Raw genomic sequence first — 14,016 nt, forward strand, 5'->3', positions numbered from 1 at the left:
GTTTGCAATTACAGGATACTCTAACTTAACTTCTAAATCTGACCCCCAAGATCGCCATGGGCATGAAATATGTGCCTATATTAAAGATAGCTTTCCATGTGGTAGGGACATCTCCATGGAAGATCCTAACTTATCCTATATGTGCTTCCGGGTTGCTTTAGCTCACACTACTGCATTTATATTTACTCTCTATCGCCCCCACAACAGCGGAGTTACTATCTTTCAAAGCATATCTGAGAAAATTGACCAAGTTCTATCTGCTTATCCTTCAGCTAACATTCACGTATGTGGAGACTTCAATGTTCACAACGTCGAATAGTTGACCCACTCAAAGAAGACCGATGATGAGGGGAGGTTCTGTCATGATTTCTCCATTGCCTATGACCTCACTCAGATTGTTCAGGAACCCACCCGTGTGCCCGACAATGACAGCCAGTATGCGAGCTTACTAGACCTTTTTCTCACAACTTGCCCTGAACTATGTTCAGTTTCTGTTCTGTCGCCTCTTGGATCTTCCGACCACTCTGTTGTATCAATTAAGATAAAAATGAAATGTAATATGTCCCCAGACGTACCTCTCCATCGTACAGTATATCGATACACTAAGGCTGACTGGGATAGCTTCCGCACATTTATATCTGATCTACCTCTGCATTCAATGTTTAAAAAGGATGTGTCCTCTATAGTATTAGACCTGACGGAATGATTAATTGTAGGTATTGACCGTTTCATACCCTCGAAAAAGTTTCTGCAAAAACCTAACAGCCAGCCATGGTTTTCTCCAGAATGTGCTGCTACCATTGCGCACAGAAATCACTTTTTCCACTGCTTCCAATGTAATAGATGTATGGAAACTAAAGCCGCTTTCAGGACTGCCAGCAACCATTGTAAGAAAGTAATAAAGAATGCTAGACAGTTGTATGCTCAATCTGTTAAGTCCAAAGTAGCTGAGCAGTGGCTTGGTTCCCACCAGTTTTGGCAAATTGCAAACAGAATCCTGAACAGAAGCGTGTGCCCCATCCCAACTATTATCAATGGACCTGAGGTAATCTCGTCAGCATCAGACAAAGCCAAACTCTTTGTCAAGAACTTTGCAGCTAATTCTACCCTTTGCGACCAAGGCCGCCAACCCCCAATATTTCCTCCTGTATCAGAAAACACGCTATGTGATATACGTATATCTGTACGTGATGTTGCCAAACTAATCAAAAACCTTGATTCCAGGAAAGCAACTGGCTCTGACGGTATTCCAATTATAGTACTCAAAAAACTTCAACCAGAACTAGCGCCCATACTTACAAAACTGTTTAAACGTTGTCTTAAGGAAAATTTCATCAGTATTCCCTATATTTAAGAATTCAGGTGATCGCTCATCCCCCTCTCAGTACAGGCCAATAAGTCTCCTGTGCGTCATGAGTAACTTGTTGAAATCTGTGTTAAATACAGAAGTAATTAACCATCTCAACAAAAATAACCTTCTTAGTGACACTCAATATAGTTTCCGTTCTGCTAGATCTACAGCAGATGTGCTTACAGTTATATCTCATAGGATTAGCAAATCTTTCGACGGAGGCCACCTTTCTAGGGTAATTGCTCTTGACATATCAAAGGCCTTTGATAGGGTATGGCATAAAGGTTTACTTCATAAGATCTCTAGCTATGGTATAGCTGGAAATGTCTTCTGAATTATTAAATCATTTCTCTCTGATAGGTTCTTAAGAGTAGTAGTTGAGGGGCAAAAATCAGAAGCTCACAGTATTAATGCCGGTGTCCCTCAGGGGTCCATCCTGGGCCCAACTCTTTTCCTGATCTACATTAATGATCTTCCAAATCACATCCTTACATCATTTGTAGACATTTATACTGACGACACTACCATTTATAGTAGCACATCTAAGACAGTAAACGATCAAGTTCTCTCCAATTCTCTCTCCTCTGATCTTGAGCATGTAGTACAATGGGGAAAGGAGTAGCTGGTTACTTTTAATGCATCTAAAACCAAGCTTCTCTCTTTACATCATCAACATTCTGATCCACATCTGGCATCAATTGAAATGAATGGCTGTCGTCTTCAGGAGGCCTGAAGTTTTGACAAGCTTCTGGGCTTGACCTTTACTCCTGATCTTAAATGGAACACGTACATCAAATCTGTTGCCAAGGCCGCTGGAAAAATGGTGGGATCTTTCTATCAATCCGGTAAATATCTCACTGCTGATGCAATTCTCTATCTATATAAGAGCCAGGTACGTCCAAGGATGGAATATTGTTGCCACATCTGGGCAGGAGCTGCTAGAAAGGACTTGTCCTGCCTTGATAGAGTTCAAAATAGACTTCGTAGCCTCGTAGGAGATGTCCTTTTCTCTTCCTTGCAACCTCTATCTCACAGAAGAGATGTTGCGAGTTTGTCTCTGATGTATCGTTATTTTCATGGAAGGTGTTCAACTGAGCTTCAATCTATGGTCCCCCCCCCTCGCCAAACTTTCACAAGAAACACTCGTCTAGCTGTACACACTATCAATAATTCCCCCCACTCTTTATCTGTGCCTAAACCTAAACGTAGATTCCATGAACAAAGCTTCTTTCTTAGAACTGCACGCCTGTGGAATTGTCTTCCGTTTTCCTGCTTTCCGGCTGACTACAATATGGTTGTGTTCAAGTCTAACGTAAATAAGTTCTTGATGAGCCGTTCTATATAAGTTATCAAAGTTACCAAATTTTCATTACTAATGATTACTATATTGTCCAATGTCTACTGTACACTCTTTAACCCTTATCCTTGAGTGGCCTCTTGGCCTTGATAAGTGGTTATGCTTATGTAAAAAAAAAAAGAAAAAAAAAATCCTACCGTATGCTAAACATTCACACACTATTTCATACATTTCAACCGAGAGATCTTATGATTTGAATCGTCCCTTTAAGTGAAATTCTTTATATCTCACTTGTATTATACTTCATTCAGTGGATATATTTGCAAGTATGTATGTGTATATATATGTGTGTACATATATATATATACATACATATATATATATATATATATATATATATATATATATATATATATAGTAAGTTATAAAATGTATATGGCGATTAAGCTACACTGAATATTCCGCGTTTCATCCACTCTAGGACTCTTCAGGCTTATGCGCATAAGCCTGAAGAGTCCTAGAGCGGATGAAACGCGGAATATTCAGTGTAGCTTAATAGCCATATACATTTTATAACTTACTAACTAGCTCTACCTACGTATTGAGCACTTTTGAAGTAAATACTTAAAGTTTACACATAAGTCTATACTTTTGTGTATTAATTTTATGTGAGTAAATTAAGTAGTTATATATATATATATAAATATATATATATAACGATAGTTGTAGGTTCGATCCACGGCTGGGGAAAAGTGTATGTCTAGCCACACTGATGAGTTGTGATACAACGAGACAGTACTGTATGTGGATGACAATTAAAGCCCCCCCTCTTTGAGTTGAGTATTTTGTAAATATATTTTCACTCGACGCGTATTTAAGCTATTACGCGAAGCCCATTATTAATTTGTTTGTAAACAAACTAATACTGTGGCGACGGGTGGGTGTGAATTTAATACACACTCGAGGAGAAATATTTACAGCAATGATTCGTGGCCCGATGGTGAGAGCTTCTGACTGCCAATGCGACGGTTGTAGGTTCGATCCACCGCTGGGGAAAGATGTTTGTCTAGCCGCAATGGTGAGCTGTGATACAACAAAACAGTACCATATGTGGATGGCAATATATATATATATATATATATATATATATATATATAATATATGTATATATATATATATATATATATATATATATATATACGAGGCGCATTAAATAAGTTTTCAGATTTTCTTCATATGGGCACTTTTATTGAAATTCTAGTCCCCTTCAAAGTAATCACCTCCGGCTGCAATGCACATGTTATACCATTCCAACAACTGGAAGCTCCCATGGAAGTCCACTTGTGTGAACGTGTCGATAACTTTCGTCACAGCCTCTTTCATCTACTTAATTGTCTCAAAACGACACCCTCTAATATATCCTCTGAGCTTAAGGAATGACCAAAATTCACAGGGAACAAAATCTGGAATACAGCAGTTTTGCTCATGAAAATAAATCTTTAATGCAAGACGAACTGGAACGTTCTAAAACAGTTGTAATCCATTTGGCTAACTTATATTGAGAATACCCTATCATTGGTAATAAAGGTCTTAATGATACACCGTTCTTCTGGGTTTTTAGTAGACCATAGAGACAAGGGGCAAAAAGAACCAATAAGCCTGATTAAATTTGAAATAGTAGCAAGAAGAATTTTGCTTTTTACCCATTTTACCAGGTGTTTTTGAAACTTGGTCACAATAGAATCGTGTGTACCTACCGGAACTAAGTGAACAAATTTAGAAATATCCTCCATGATGGTCATCATTTTATTATATACTAGCCTTGGTGCCCGGCATTGCCCGGGTGTTTCCAGGTGTGTTGAGCAAAAAAAAAAACAAAAAAAAAAACAGCGGTAGTAGGCAACCAGGCTCAAAGAATGTGAAAAAAAAAAGTGCCGTCTTTGCTGTTGCGCCCATCGCCAAACCGGAAGTGACATAGGTTCAAATTAAAATTAGGCAATTGAAAAGAAGGGATGACTTTGAAAATGTCGGCAAAAAAAAAGCGACCCCTCCCTGCAGAGAAGTGCCTAGTTGAGGGTGAAGGAATAAATTTTTTTACCTAATTTTTCAATATTTGTCGTCCGAAGGGTCGAGCTTCAAAATGACACCAATCTTGTGAAAATCCGTTGCCTCTGTCAAAAGTTGTAGACAGACATACAAACATACATGCGTGCGTGCATACATACATACATACATACATACATAGAAACATACATACATACATACATACATGCATACATACATACATACATACATATATACATACATATTTAGATTTCAACGGACAGGTGAGATTTATATTATAAATTATATACATATATTATATGTGTGTGTGTGTGTGTGTGTGTGTGTGTGTGTGTGTGTGTGTGTGTGTGTGTGTGTGAGAGAGAGAGGTAGTTCAGGTTAATAATGTATTTGTAGGATAAAATCCAAATCCATCATTCCATTGGATTTATATAATAGTGCTCAATAACGAACAGAGCTATTTATATCATTATTTATTTATACAGACGTGTACAGGTTTTGCTACACTCGCATGACAATGTTTCGATTTGTAGTTATCAATAACTAAGATCAGGCAAAAAGTCTCTTTTTCTTTAGGTTTTCATATTGGAGAATGAAAAAGGAAATCAATTAGCTGCATTGATTGCAAAGAATGTCCGCTACAGTAGAAATGTTTATCTACTTCCATAGTTTACCTAACTACAATTACAATGAAAGAAAATCCCACCAAAAGTAATATCTATGCATTACCTCTGACTCTTTTAAAGAACCCTGATAATTAAAAAAACAAAAAAACAAAAACAAACGTATCCTCCATATATCAGTGGGACTTAACCAAAAAGAATTAAACAGCAATATTTAAACAGAATATAGTTAGAAAAACTATTACCTATAGACCTCTTAAACACACCCTGCTACTTTTACCTTAATGAAGAATTAAAGATAATTAGATTTAGTGACATACATTGATGCCTCTGTTCAGTCTCAAAAGACAAAGGATATCCCCTGTTGGGGCAGCTGCACGTGTAACTGTGAGGCAAGGGTTGCGCAATTCCAATCACACCTTTCTTGAATCGGCACTGCTTGACTCCAGTGGCAAGGAAAAGTTCAGGATGACTGGAAACAATGCTAAGATAAACAGAGAGCACATACAGTACCTGGAAGCCCCAAATGGTACTGACCAGGTTCATCGTTGCTTAACTTTGGTGATCTGATGGGAACCGGTGTGCCAAACATGATTACGCCGTAACATACATAAGGTGTGTTAAATGTGATTATGCCGTGACATATATAAGCTTCTAAATAAAGAACATGAAACCTCAATTAACTGTATGCACATGCTTTCATCAACCTACATATAACGCTCTAAATATATATTACTCCTATATAATTAAAGTAGAGATGACTGTTGATCTTAACTAAACCCACTAAGTTATAATCTCTACCAATATTACTAGCAAAGCTGACTATCCTCCATTCACCTATTTTACATCTATAAACTCATTCTATTATTCTGTGTAACTAGTAATTGCTAGCTACTATAGCCTACTCGTATCACACACTTAAACAGATATATGTGTATCTGTATATGTGTGAACGTTTGTATGTGTGCTTGTATATGAGTACATGTTAAATACCACCAATCACTGCAGTCTTTTTATTCACATTTTGTATAACTACATTTCTTTTATAATTTACTAGCAGGGGTGTAAAAGAAAAAAAATGTTAGTAGCCAAGCATAAAAACATATAAACGACATTTCAGAAAGTGACACTATTAAATAAGCAGGGAAAAAGAAACAACATAAACAGAACGTTTTCATTTAATAATAAAAATTATTCATTTTAAACAATGTATAGATATATTTAATGAAGGAATAAAAAGAAAAGTCTGAGAAAATTCAATGATAGCAATAATGAAAACAGCCGAATCCTAAAGAAAATCATAGAATGCGGAAACCAACCCACATAAACTGTAAACTGACTAGTAACTTAGATTCTGTTATAGGAATAAAACAAAACCGGAAAGAACAGTGTAGCTCTGATTATTGCTTTCTCTCTTCGGTCCTTCCATCATCCTTGACCCTCCTCGATTATTTTATGTGGTTTGGCTTAAACCAACAATTTGGGGGTAATTTACAATTATACAGTTTCAATTTTCATGATTCTAGGTGGCATATGCCCCTTGACGATGGTCTGTAAAGCCACAGGACCCTACGTACCCGGTGCAGTCAGTACAATGTGTATATCAAAATGCAAGCACCCAATTTGTCCTATCAGCTTGTGTTACTGTTCTTAGTTTCTATATGTCCGGCTAGCGCGTGTAGCTCATGTGTCTCCGCATTCAGTATTTTTCCTTAACATTGCAGCCATTTTCATTATTGTTAACCGGTGTATTTTCTCAGTCATCCCTCTAATTCCAATTTCTTTCATTCTTTTCTCAAAGTTTTTTGGTATTTTTCCTAGTGCTCATACTATTAGTGGTGTTATCTTGACTTTCTTCATCTTCCATATCCCCAATTGGGCTCTCTGGCCAGTTCTGTGTATTTTATCCGTTTCTCTATATCCTTGATATTCACTCTATGATTGCTTGAATGGCGAAATCTACAAGATGGCAAGCCTTTTCCTTTTTGTTCATTATTATGACATCCGGTCTTCTTGCTTGGATGGGTTTATCTGTTTGTATATCCATGTTCTAAGCTTCAGCCTCTGTCCCATCGACGAAATGTTGCATCCCTCTGCCTGTTCTACAAGTACTTTAACGGTGAATGCTCTGACGAACTGCAAGCACTTGTACCCCCTCGACGTAAATATCCCAGACATAACCGACAAGCAGCTAAATCCCACCCTTTCACAGTAGGGATCCCTAGATGTAAGAGAGCATTCTACTTCAGTAGTTTCTTCCCCAGAACCGCTAGACTTTGGAATTCCCTTCCGGGTCCCTGCTTCCCATACTGTACTAACATGCAGAAGTTCAAGTGTAGCATGAACAGACATCTTGCTGCTCAACTCCCTACATAGTACCCCTGGTGCTTATGTCCTTGATAGTAGCCCCCTACACCAAAGTGGCAATGTGGCTTGTTTGGGGTGAAAATGTAATAAAAAAAAAATAAATAAAAAAATGTTCCCTAGGATTTTGTGACTTTCATTTTCAAGTACTGCTGCCAGTTTGTGCTTGTACCATTTGTCTGGGTGTTCAAAATGCAGTTGTTTGCATAATTCCCAGTGTACTACCTTCCCCACTTGATTGTGTCTATTTTTATATTCTTTCTGGGCTAGTTTGCTGCATTCGTTTATGTGGTTTATTATGTTTGTATTTCATCTCTTTGTTCAAAGAGTCTGCATTTACTGTTTTCTTGTGTCTTGTTTATCCTTGCTTTGAAAGAATGGACGAGTGTTCTTGGGTTAGTAAAGGTACAACAGTTGAAATAGCAGGATTAGTTCACAGGGGAAAGCCGAGGAAAACACGGGAGGAAGTGATAAAAATAGGCATGAGGGAAACCTGGATAAATAAAGACCTGGTCAGAGATAAACTAGTTTTGAAGTCACTTTCTTAAAGCTGTCCAATGTATGCCTGCTTGTGAAATGGACGTTTAACCGATGATGATGATGATGATGATGATGATGATGATGATGATGATGATTATGATGATGATGATGATGATTATGATTATGATGATGATGATGATGATGATGATGATGATGATGATGATGATGATGATTATGATGATTATGATGATGGGTCAGAACTAAAAGAAGAAAATATTTTTCTACCTGAAACTAAACTCAATCAAATTTTGACAATCTATATAATTTGGTGTCATTTAGCTATGGTTTCGATTCTGAGGTCAAATAGTTTTTAGTTAGGAATATCATATATCAAAGAAATTAATTCATCGACAAATTTCCTTTTCGTGTTTATTTTCATTTGAGTTCTTTAAATTATTTCGCTCTTTTGTCTGCGCTTGCATAAAAGAAACAGAAATAGCATATTTGATAGGAATAAAGGATTGGTCAAAGAATTGTTGTCATTTTTTCTCAATCTCATTTACATATTAAATTGACTATTTTAAACATTTACCGCATACCAGGCGATTAAATTGAAAGTTTTCTCACCTGTTTATTTCAGACCGAGCAGAGCAAAGGCGTAGCACATTTCTTATTTGGGTTAATTTCCGAGACAAATATTTATTCAGAAGAACCAGACTTATTTTATTTGTACCCGGGCGTCTCTATAAAACCCTCTGTCTGTAATTGAGTTAATTAAGTTTCAAATAGCATTTTTACATCAATCTGTTATGCTTAAATTTCAAATAGCATTTTTACATTGATCTGCTTAAGTTGAAAATAGTATCTTTACATTTATCTGTCATGCTTAAGTTTCAAATAGCATTTTTACATTGATCTGTCATGCTTAAGTTTCAAATAGCATTTTTACATCGATCTGTCATGCTTAAGTTCAAAATATCATTTTTACATTGATCTGTCATGCTTAAGTTGAAAATAGTATTTTTTACATTTATCTGTCATGCTTAAGTTTCAAATGTCATTTTTACATTGATCTGTCATGCTTAAGTTTAAAATAGTATTTTTACATTGATCTGTCATGCTTAAGGTTTACATAGCATTTTTACATTGATCTGTCATGCTTAAGTTCAAAATATCATTTTCATGTTGGTCTCTCATGCTTAAGTTTAAAATAGCATTTTTACATCAATCTGTCATGCTAAAGTTTCAAATAGCATTTTTACATCGATCTGTCATGCTTAAGTTTAAAATATCATTTTCATGTTGGTCTGTCATGCTTAAGTTTAAAATAAAATTTTTATAATGGTCTGTTATGCTTAAGTTTGAAATACCATTTTTATGCTGTTCTCTCATGTTTCAGTTTGAAATAGCATTTTACATTAGTTTGTCATGCTTAAGTTTGAAATAACATTTTCATGTTGGTCTGTCATGCTTAAGTTTGAAATAGTAATTTTATGTTGGTGATGTGGACCCAGATTGGGACCATGAAAAACAATTCGGAACACAGCATAGGTTTTAAAGATATATTGAAAAAAAGAACAGGACATAGAGAAAAGTGATGACACAAGATAGGCTTACTCGGCTACCAGACATTGGTAGAGTCTCGTGTCCCTGTGAGTACTTGGCTCTCAATTAATATAGTATTTGGAAGAGTCCATCAGTGGGTGGGTAACGGTCCCATACCTCCCCTTCCCTTTCAAGAAGTAATACAAAATAACGATTTAGTATTTTTTCTTTTAAGATCGACGCTCGGGAGATTTGTAAACTTCCTTTTTCTGTTTGAATATCTAACCTCAGGAGAAGCTTAGAGTGTATCAACGGCACAATCACATTGGTACGCCGGTTCTCACAGATCACTGAAGTTAAGCCACGTAGAGCCTGGCTTGGGTGACCATTGGGAAGGCGAGGCGCTGTATGTACTGCAAGGTAAAATTCCAGGTTGGAAAACTGCCACAGTCTATCCTTCTCTCGAGGGTAGATGGGTGTCTTTTAAACCACAATAGGAAACCCATCTAGTGATGGCGTCACGATAAAAAATACCTTTGATAACCCTGGCGCAGCATCGAGTATTCAGCTACGGACAAAATTTGAATTACACTACAAACTTGTGTAGTGAGTTCAATCTTGGCTGCGGCCATATGTTACATTTTATGTATCAAAGTCAGATTCTTGAATGTAATATCAATTGGTTCTTGGCAAATTTGTGATGGTGAAACGTTCAAGTCATTCAGTCGACATTTTTTCAATTGACTGAGATGTTGCTTCTGTATGTTCTTGGGATCTTAAACTAAACTAGATCTCCCACTTTTTGTTTCCCAAAACGTTATGTTATTTTTTAAAAACTTTGGATAACACATTTTGCCATAACATTTTTTAGGAACGGTGACTGTCTTTTTGTATCTTACTTGCCATGGATTGGGTTTGTCAAACACCGAGCTTATTTTCCTCGCAAACATAGTTTCTACAAGCAAGCATCCCTTAGGTGTATTTGGGTTACACATTATTTTGTACACCTGCAAAAACTGGTGTAGCGCCCTATCTGTCGACATACCTTGTGCCTTTCTCAAAACCTTCTTGAAGGTCTCCACGAACCTCTTGGCCTGACCATTGGACGTTGGATGGTATTGCAGGGTTGTGATCTGATTCACCTGATATGTATCACAGAATTGCTTGAGTTCATTAGACGTGAATTGCATCCCATTATCAGTAATTATACAATCAACTATGCTGAAACATGCAAATAGTTCCTGTAGGAATCCTATCATGCAACTTGTGGTAGGTCTTTTGTATTTCAGGACTTCTGGCCCTTTAGTGTAGTTGTTGATGCTAATGAGATAGAACTGGTCATTTAAAGGACTTGTGTAGTCGACGTGAATCTTCTGCCATGGTTGGTCCGTTTTTGGCCACGGTTTGCACATAGTTGCTGACACTTTTGTATCCTTTACATGAATCAACCATGTCTGCTAAGTCCTTGTCCATGTTTGGCCAACAGACGTACCATACTTTAGGGTAATTGCGCCAAACCTGGAAGTAATCGGGCCAACTAAAGAAAAGTGCTCTTTATATGCATAGTTGCCAAAAGAAAACTTTCAGCTAATTGGCGCAATTATCCAGGACTTGGTACAATTACCTGAAAGTACAGTAACATCATATGAGACTTTTAATGCATTTTTTTTTCTTGAGTGTCCCATATGAAAATCCCACAGGATTATTCTCTGCAGCCTGATCAGTATCACCACTTTGTTATTATATAAAAGGACATTGTCGCAAAGTGAAAAAACCTCCGACACATTAGGATCTTTTTTTATAGATTTAATTCCTTGTTGTCTGGATAAAGTCATCCTTCAGAGCCTTCCTTTTTTTTTATGTCAGCAAGTGGGACTGGGAGCTCTCTTATAGTATCTGTGATCATATTCAGTTCTTTATGCTGCAATGATTAAATCCTCGAGAACTTCAGTATTCTTTGGAACAAGTCAGGATAAACTGTTGCCATGACAGATTTTTTGGGAAGACATGTACTCAATTTTGAAATTGTAGTTTAATAGTATTGTACTACAACGTAGAAGTCTGTTGGCAGTATATACACGTAGACCTTTTTTTTTTTACCCGAATATCAGGGGTCTGTGATCCGTCTGTAATGTAAACCATCTGCCATGGAAGTATTTGTGGAACTCACAGCAAAAATTATGCCCAATACCTTCTTCTCAATCTGCGAGTATTGTTTTTCCCCAAGTAGTAATGATTGAGATGTGTGCGCAATGGCTTTCCTTGTCTAGTAGCTTATGTAAAATGCAGGCTCTGATTCCATCACTTGCCACTATTATCTCAAGCTTAGGATCATAATGAATGAAAGAGAGATCAGACGTAAGTGTCTCTTTTTTTTTTTTTTAATGCAACTTGGCACTCTGGCGTCCAATAAATATTTGGTAAAAATTTCCCAAACAAAAGAAGTTTTACAGAGTTTGGACGTTGTCTGGAACCAGCATGTCCTTGATTGTGATAACACTGTCAGGATCCGGCCTTTGAGCGTCTTTATTAATTACTAGCAGAGAGACCCGACGTTGCCCGGGATTGACTTCCCACAGAAGAGACGAAGCGAGCCTATCTCTGCTTTATCATTATTTTCATGGCAGGTGCTCATCTGAGCTTCGATCTCTGGTTCCCCCTCGCCAGACTTTCACGAAAAACACTCGTCTAGCCACCTAAACATAGATTCCATGAACAGGGCTTCTTTCTTAGAACTGCTAGCCTGTGGAACTCTATTCCAATTGTCTGCTTTCCAGCTGACTACAATCTGATTGTCTTCAAGTCCAACGTGAACATGTTCTTATTGAACCGTCCCCCTAAGTAATCCAAGTTACAAAATTCCCACTAATGTTTACTACGCTAAAATCACAATAACTAATGTATACCAATTAACCCTTATCCTCGAGTGGCCTCTGTCTTGATAAGTGGTGACCCCATGTAATAAAAAAAAAAATGATCAACGAATATTTCACACTCCTATATTTTTATTGTCATCGAAATCCGTGAAATCGCCTGGGAGGAAGCTTCACGTGCCTCCATGCAGTAACTTAGTCCAAAATATATGTTATTCTTCATTGCACTCCAGAGAACCTTTTATAAAATTATTTTATATAAACTTCTTTGGAGTTAACGAAAAAAAACATTAAGAAATTTATGTTTGGGATTTGGACGTACAGACCACGTCATGCAAAAAAATTTAAAAAAAACGTAAATTTTCAAGTCTTATAAAATTTTTGCAGTTAATGAAAAAAAATTAAGAAATTTATGTGCAGAGTTTGAACCTACACACGCCATGCATAAAAAAACCAAAAAAGAACACGCTATCAACTTACCCACAGTAGAATTTTCATAGCATGTTGTTCTATCATTGTTGCTAAGCGATGACATGGAAAAAATGGCTTTGTCTATGATCGATGAATTAAAATAACAGTTTCAATTATTGATTTATCGGTTATTATCGGGGGAATTCTGAGACAAAACTTAAATAAGATCACTCCCAGATTTATACACTAAAGTTCTGTAAATTTTAAAGAAAATCTGTTCAACCATTTCGGAGTCTATAAGGAACGAACTCACACACACAAAAACAAAATTGCGTTTATATAATTGTAGAGATATGCCCCGTATTTTATTTCCGATTGAAAAAATTACATTTCGCTTCTTTCACTTTAAAACGATATTCTTGGAGTTTATCAAATACGCACATAATATGCTTCCTATGTTTTGTTATAGATTTGCTGGTGATTAGTATGTTGTCAAGATAAACCGTTGCTAAAACAAGGTCGCCCAACATGGCATCCATAACCTGCTGAAAGATGGTAAGCGCAAGCTTGATTCCAAAAGCCAGTATATTCCTAAAGCAAGTAAATTTTCACAGGAACGTGTTAACTCAAATTATTTTCAAACAAATGAAAATTGTTTTAAATCACAAAAGTAACACATATATGTGAATGTAATACGTCAATGCAAACTTAGAAACTCCTATAAAGCCTGATCAACAAAATCAGTTTTCTTCATAGATTTATTCAGCTGGCCGGGTGGACACAATGACATATGTTACCCTCCCTCTTTCCATGCCTTTGGCTGTGAGGGTGGGGACTAAATGACAAGGACTCAAACTTGTGTAACCTTTTGCTGAAAATGACCTTTCAAGCATCATACTTTTAACTTTTCTTTTGACAAGTTCAAGTTTGTTGCTTCTTCACACATGTGCTTGTCAGGTTCATAATTTTTGTTCAAATTAACTTTTGGTACATTTGATAATTATTTCC

Source organism: Euprymna scolopes, chromosome 38, assembly GCF_053919585.1.
Source record: "Euprymna scolopes isolate OS-2025 chromosome 38, ASM5391958v1, whole genome shotgun sequence".
Taxonomy (NCBI): Eukaryota; Metazoa; Mollusca; class Cephalopoda; order Sepiida; family Sepiolidae; genus Euprymna; species Euprymna scolopes.